The 8,261-nt window shown below is 40.6% G+C and overlaps 1 long non-coding RNA gene across 1 annotated transcript; it reads right to left on the bottom strand.

Moving 5' to 3' along the window:
* Positions 1 to 7,580: 7,580 nt before the first annotated feature.
* Positions 7,581 to 7,867, bottom strand: LOC119498102. The gene is made up of 2 exons (XR_005209054.1): positions 7,805 to 7,867; positions 7,581 to 7,699 (listed from the first exon to the last, which is right to left on the bottom strand). It is a non-coding gene; the product is annotated as an uncharacterized LOC119498102 (long non-coding RNA).
* Between the last annotated feature and the right edge of the window lie 394 nt (positions 7,868 to 8,261).

Here is an 8,261-nt window from a genome sequence, read left to right as displayed (position 1 = left end):
TCATGTGAATGAGACCCAGACTGAGGCTGGAGCGAGGGCTGGGAGGCGGAGTTAAAGGAAATGCTACTGCGTCTGCTCTATGGACCCAATGGATGCGGATGATCCGGGTACTTTATCACTCGGCAGTTGAGCCATTTTGGCTTCATGCGCCACTGAGCAACTCTCATAGGAATGAACGGGTGCCCACCTCAAACGCTGTATCCAGTTCTCTTGATACGTCCATGGACGGGCCCCAGTGCGTGTCTGCGGCGATGTCGGCAACCCACCTGACCTGTCTTGAAACACAGACCGTGTCTCATTTACCATGCTTTGTGGGGAATTGATGCAAAGTACTCAAATAATAGCTTCCCTCCTGCTCATGTAGGCAGTAGTAGCAATATAAAATGCAGAATTTAACTTCACAACAGCATGGACAACAAGGTCAGCAACGCTTGTAACTCGTTATAAATGTTGGAATTAACCACAGGTGGTCGAGGCTGATGTCGTTTGTTTTCAGCTGGAAAAGGTTCACGTGATTATGAATCAGGGAAGGACACGTCATGACTGATAAGACCCAATCAAGGAGCGAACGTGGGCGTCATCGTTTTCAAAACTCTCCGTTTCTGTCCATCCAGATTAAAATGCAACCTCTGAGTTATAAAACTAAAACGGGGTCTGCAGCATTTTCAAACGTGTCCGTTTTAGGGCCTCGAAAACGCCAGAGTAGTGTGGACACAAAAGACAGATAAAAATGGCAAAAGTTACGTGTTTTAAAATGAAAACGTATTAGTGTGGATGTAGCCTTACAGACTGTTTTACAGTATCTTGTACATTTTGTCGGATGAAATGTTGTGTGTTCCACTAATCTTGCATAAGAAATAGACCTGTTATGCTTCTGGGAGTGAGGTTACAAATAATGGTGGATGACTCTGCTTTACATTTGGATCGCAGATTGTTCCTTTAAACTTAAGCAGTGAAAGCACAGAGTTATCTTTTTATCCAAGTGACAGGCAGTCAATGGAGGACTCAGTGAGTGGTATCGGCCAGTGAGTTGAACGTGTGGCAGATGATTCTGTTTGCAGTCTATTGTCAGTGACAAACACCTACACATTTACTGTCTTGTCTCAATGCACAAAGCACATCAGGGACCGGACGAGCAGGAGGTCTGTCTCTCTCTTTCTTCCTCCATTTTGACTCCTCTCTTTCTTTTCTGTCCTCTCAGACTGAGAAAGAGAACTGAGGGTTCCACTCTGGCAGGCTTGTCTCAGCCAGACCAAAACACACAGTGGCAGAAAGACGCCCACTAATACTCCCAACCATGGCTAATGTGACAGCCCAGGCTGCTATTCATTCACTCGCTAACACACACACACGCACACGCACATGCACACATACACACACACACAAACACACACACACAAGCATACAGAAATGGAGTCACAATCACCCTCACACACTCACAGTCAACACCCCAGTGGCACTCAAAGCCTTTTTAACACATGCTTTCACTCCAGTTGATAATGTGACAAGAAGGTGATGGGAATCCCTCCCACACCACGGCCTTCTATACAGGGATTATTCTCATTGTTGACTGGATATCGGGATACAAGTTAGCCTACAATACAAATATACTAGCTGTTTGTAGCTGTGTTTATTCATACAATTGCAACCACTTACTCCCACATCATATTTTTTGCACGTAATTGGCGAGCATACATCAGTTGCCAATGCCATGAAGGTGGTGAAAAATTAGTTTTCTTTTGCTTGAAACAAGCAGAGTTGGCTTATTATATTATTATATTACATATATTATATTATATTAAGTTAATATAAAATAGCACAACATTTTAAGGACATTCTGCACGTCGTGATAACGCATTTTAGACTTTCGCATGTCATTTAACACCACATCATTACTGTGAAACGGTCGTGGTTATGTTTTAAGTAAAATATCTACATAAACAACATAATGTAAGTACGGAAAATGCGTCAGAAACATCACTAGCGTAACTTCAAAATAGAGTGCTGCAGGAATGAGTCCTAAAACCCGGTAAATAGTTAACATTTTAGCACTTCCGGTTCCCTCGTCTGGAAGTCAATGGGTTTTTAGTTAGATGGCTGAAATAAGGTCTGTGATTAACACAAGCTGAAGAGATTTCAACGTTTTGTTCTATGACATAAAATACGTCAGTAAATACCACACTTGTGAATTTTGAAGCTTTTATGTGTCTTAAAAAAGGCGGCTGCTAACAAGTGGCTAAATGGGAATACTAAACGCCATCATGCCGACTCACGCTCACGCTCATGCGACAGTGGTGTAGTTCCTTTACAGCCTAATGTTAGCTTTTTACTTCTGCTGATTGCATTTACACTTCACAAATCCTAAAGTGGTGTTCATTTGTGGAGATTATTATTATTATATAACATGTAAGTATCATAAAAGTGTGTTTGCCACAGAGCTTATTATCTGCAGTAATCCAAAACCCAATGGAACAATCCCATTGGCTTTCTGTCGAGGGAATCAGGGCGATGCTAACTTCCTGATTGGCCCACAAAAATACGTCACCAGAATTTAAAAGCAATGTTAGGCTATAAACTAACTACACCACGGTCGCATGACTTCAACGTCACCACCACTAAGATTGTTGTGTTCGGCGTGATGATGTTTAATGTCTGCGGCAACTTCTGTTAGCTCATTTAGCCACTTGTTAGCAACCGTCTTTTTCAAGACACATAAAAGCTTCAAAATTCACAAGTGGGATATTTACTGACGTGTTTTATGTCGTTGAACAAAACGTTAAAATCACTTAAGCTTGTGTTAACCACAAGGTATCTAAACAAAAAGTCATTGACTTTGAGACGAGGGAACTGGAGGCACAAAAATGATAACTTATTTCCAGGTTTTAGGACTCCTGCAGGACACTATACTACACACTGGCACTTGTCCTGGCAATGTTAATTGATGGGTCCACCACTTTGGTTCAGACTGAAATATCTCATCAACTACTTAATGGATTACCTTCATATTTGGTATTGGCATTTGTGGTCACCTGACAATGAAGCCTGCTGACTTTTGTGATCCTCTGACTTTTCCTCTAGCACCACTGTGAGGCTGACCTTTCTGGTTTTGAGTGGAATGTTTCACCAACTATTGGATGGATTGTTCTCTTACCTAAGAGAAGAGCAAACATAAGAAAACATTGGTGAATCCCAGAAATCAATGGGTACTAACAAAATACGAAGAAATTGTCTCACATTTCATCTAGCGCTACCTCAGGTAGAATTCCAATTTGTCCAAATCTTTGCTAACTTGAGCTAAGTCTAAAAACCTTGCATAGTCAATACTAGATAATCCAGTGGAGAAGGAGCAATTGCAAGCTTTGTTGCCGTGGCAACAGTTTTTTGGGGCTTTTGAGACAGGAAGTATGCATGTCAGACAGTAAGTGTACACTGACACTGTAAGTGTGTCCAAATTATTACATTACAACATTTGGTTTATGTTCAAATATTCCTTCAGTGTATATGGTATATCCACTATTGCAAAGCTTAAACATGAACTACTTTTTGATATTTTAAGGAAAAAGGATATTTTCCCATTGACCCCAGTAGGGTCACATCAACTATGTTACGCATGAGTTGGCTTTACTCTGAGTAACTTACTTGACAGTAACATAGACAATTTCCCTATTTTAGCCCATAACTTCAATGGTAGGCCCAGCGTGGCTAACAAGCCATTTTCTTTATCAGGATAACCTTAAATTTCCACATATATTTTAATTAAAATCTGAAAATAATTGTAAACCACAACAATGCACCCAACATAGTTGACAATCAATTAATATACTCCTTGACAATGTGTTATTACAGATAAAGTATTTAAAAAAATGAGCAGACTAGAATGTATTCAAAATGACCTGTGATGCTGGTTACATGGTTTTGGGACAAACCATGTTTTAGTTGCAGGGGGATGTTCTGTTAGTAACAAAATTGACAGAACTGACATATTTATATAATTTAATTATGAAACTTAATTTAGAAAAAAAATATTTTTCTAAAGTATCTAGAATTTTTAAATAAATAACAAATAAATAATGTTAACTTTAATTGTTTTAAATCATCAGAGAGAGAGAGAGATTACAGGCACCACTGTCAACATTAAAGTGTCAACTCCAAATTTTAAAACTTCATAAACAGCAAATTAAAAAAATTGGAAATTACTGTTGACCATTCCCATATGGACTATTTCTTCAGTAGAAAGTAGTTCCAAGTATGAAACCAAATGATCAGATTGGATAGATACCACTGGAGGGGAAGTCTGTGTAATCAGGGTGAACTGACCCTTTAAATGACTTGACTTTTTTCAGTGTACAAAGTAGCATGGCTGCCTGTGAAAGCTCTACATCATGTCTGTGTGACAGTGCGCTGGCTGCCCCGGCAGACGGCATCAGTACTAATGGTCATTACAGCTTCATCTATGTGACCGCAGGCATATTGAAGTAAATCAGATGTTCCGGGGTTGACCTCTGCTGCCCTGACCTTCACCTGCTTCTCTGACCACAAGCTTTAAATCAGCCGCTGCACCCCATTCACAATACTGGCCGAAGGTCCTGAAGAAAGGCCAGCACGCCCATTCACTATGCAGGACCATGTGACCATGAGAAAGGACAACGCTAGCCAGGTCAACCCGGGTTCTTTGTAGGAGCTGCAGCTAATGGCACAGCAAGCACTAAACGCACAAATACTGCCATTCACTGGGAGGAGCCTGAGAATGGCAGAAAAACACACAATGGATTTAAAGAAACATACAAAGCAACGCCTCCTTAATCAGGATGTAGACTTAACGTGTTGTGAATGACGTCTTTACTCAGTCAGTTGCCTTCGGGTTTTGGGTAACTGGAGAAAAACATGAAAACACCCAGTAACACCTAGGCAAATTAAAAGACCTAAAATTAAGCATTAAACCCAAAAACATATTTTGACTACAAACAAATTATTGTTTTTGTGAATTGCATGCAATCTGTGACAAGGAACCACAAGTAGACATGGCTTCATATAAGTTCCTAAAAGATTGGATACCATTGCACTTGCATTAAAGTGAAAGCCCACAAGATACGAAAAGAGCAGGTTCATATCATTCAGTTAATGCGTCAAATACCGACTCTTGGTCAGTGCCCCTCGGCGTCTGATACCGACACACCGAGGCACCCTTTTGCGTCTATATGGGATGCTCCAGGCTTTCAACTAACTCCAATGTAAACCCATCCGCGCCATTATTAGACGTCAGAGCAACTGACGTGGTATAAAGACAACAAAACAAAACAAAGAGCGAGAAAGTCCTCTTGGGGAGGGTGGCATAGGAGGTTGGATGGGTCAAACAAACACAGAACTTTCACCCAGGAGACTGCTATTTGTGCCTGTGTGAAACCAAGTCAACGTTGACTTATTTTAACTTACTTTTGCTACGTAATTTCCGTACTTCACTAACGCCAGTTACATAACAAACATAGATAACAAATGTACTTATTTTAACCCAAACCACGATATTTTTCTAAACCTAACCAAGTAGTTTTGTCGCGTTAGTAAACCTAAAAACTATGTAAACCTACGTTGGAAGTTTATTTTGAAAAGAGACTGTATGCACATAACGAGCGGAAACTGACACGCTGTCCGTGACACGTCCAATACTGATGCTAGAGCGGTACCTAGAGCGTCATAGTAACGGGTTGGAGGCAGAGTTTTAGGAATAACACTTGTAAGACTCTCTGACCTCTGACTTCTTCAGACACAGACAAAATATGTTGTTTATACTTTCCAAACCAAATTTGTTGACCTCAAACAGAAGAGCAAGAAAAGATGTCGAGGAGAAATCATAATTAGTTAGGAAAAGACAGACTTCGAACCTTAGAAATAAAGAGTATTAAATCTACGTACCAAAGTACAACACATGTAATATACATGGCTTAAATAATATGATCAAATGAAATCAAACAAACACTGGAAGTCACCATTATCATATTCCCCTCTATGTGAGTGAACACACATTAAAATGAAGCATAAATATTCATTGATCTCCTCTTTGGCCGTGTCTTCATTCTTCTCTCTTCTTCTGTGGTCCCACCCACACATATACACACACACGTCGCACGTCGTGTGTGAATTGGTTTCTTCCACTTGTTTTTCACTGCGGGACATTTTGATACAAACAGATCAAGGTTCACCAGGTGCACGTCCTGTTAAGCCCTACTCGTCTCATCCAGCTTTTCACTCAGCCAATGAATATTCATACTGCTGCGTCCATGCTGATTCACTGAGACTTTAATTTGTCTTCCTGGCCACGCGGGGAAACAATTGCATTCTCTGCACACACACACACACATACACACACTCACACACACACACACACACACACACACATACACGTTGTTGTGTCTATATTAGGAGTGCACAATGGACCAGAGTTTAATAAAAACATGGAAAATGCTCTCAACTCCCAAATAAAACAATATTCTCATTTTGTCCTTGTGGCTTCCCGTCATACAGATAGTTTTGCTTCTCCTTTGCTGAAGTTTTTATATATCTGCCTCTATGTTTTCTTTCTGAACTCCGATGTAATGGATGTAAATGGAATTCCACTTCAGGTGCTCACACCAATAACTAATGCCATGTTCATACGTTTCTTTAGAACTATATATTTGGCAGGTATTAATGCACTTTGTTACATAAATATGCTGGTAATTTCACATGTTTGTTTCAGGACTAAATAAGGTCTTAAAGCCACCAATGACAATATGAGTATCCAGTATGTAAATGGCTTTATGTGCAACATGTGAACAAATAGAAATGAAATGAGAGTCTTAGATTCTCTAATAAATTATCAAATCTATCAGTGGAATGTGAAGTCACAAACTTTCTAATTTTACAGCTAAAGAGTACACTACAAGATGTTTCTGAAAACATCTGAGGAGAGAAATAGGAATTACAGTAACAGAATATTGTTTCATATTTGATCAGCGCTGCCTAGTTTGACCGTTTTATCGGAGTTCGCGAGTGATTTACAGCCGGCTCTCAAAGACAGAAGCTGGACGGTAGACTCCAGATCAGCTCTGATTGGTTGTTTTCTTCCGGCCTGTGAAATCTTGCAGATGACGTTAAGAGCACCGGAGGAGACCGGAGGACATGGAGGGACATGATTTTTTTTTTTCAGATTACCTGTCTTATGCACTACTGTCAGGATATAGTGACCGTTTTATACAAATAAATTTCTTTAATCATATTTGCTCTAATCTCGCCTACTTCAGCTTTAAATTGTCAGGAAGGAGGGTAAATTCTTGCAAGGGAAAACTGTCATGGTCATTTTCAAAGGGGTCCCTTGACCTCTGACCTCAAGATATGTGAATGAAAATGGATGGGTCCTATGGGTACCCACGAGTCTCGTCTTTACAGACATGCCCACTTTATGATAATCACATGCAGTTTGGGGCAAAAACCATGCAGTTTTTTGCATGCAGTATAAATGTGTTATTTTCGCCTATTCTAAAAATGGTGTATTTGTTATGTTCCGGGTAACAAAACGTGGACTCAAATGCAGCACACCACGAGAGTTTTAAAGGATGAACAAAAGAATATTTATTTAAACAAAAGGGTTCCAGGTTGAGGAAGAGCCGAGTGCAGGAGTGAGCAGGCAGGATTGGAAGCAGACACAGCTGGCAGGAGAACAGACCTGAGCACAGATCAAAAAACGAGGTTTAGTCCAAACAATCTCAAAAACATAAGAGCAACCGCAAAGACAAGTGCAAAAATCCAGGGAGCCTGATATAGTATATACCACTGTGGGTGACGGAACGATCTGGCGAAGAGTAGCAGGAAAACCGGGGTATATATACTGCAGGTGTGATGATTGGTGGCAGCTGCTCCAGCCGAGCCCGCCCAGAGGAGTAGGAGGAGGAGGAAGGCCACACCTCCCGACACACTGACAAACTAGACAAACCAGGGGAAAACACACAAGAGACAAAAGGACAGGGAAACATAGGAAACAACAGGAACTCCTAGACTAAAGGTAGTGAACATGACAGTATTTGAATATTTCTACATACTGGGGTCCACCTGGCGTCTGAATTTTGTGTTCTGTGTTCTTTTTTTGTGTTCCTCCATAACTTGATGAAGAAGAGGCAGAAATTGGCGTATAAAAATTCACCAGAATGCAGGAAGTTTCTGACGCTCAAAATTTCCCGGCTGAGGCCCCTAAAGGTCTGATCCTAGAATCGCTCATGGGCAGAGTGCTA

This window comes from Sebastes umbrosus, chromosome 12 (genome assembly GCF_015220745.1).
Source record: "Sebastes umbrosus isolate fSebUmb1 chromosome 12, fSebUmb1.pri, whole genome shotgun sequence".
NCBI lineage: Eukaryota > Metazoa > Chordata > Actinopteri > Perciformes > Sebastidae > Sebastes > Sebastes umbrosus.
Note: the sequence above shows the minus strand (reverse complement) of the source record. Positions and strands in the feature narration are given on the sequence as shown.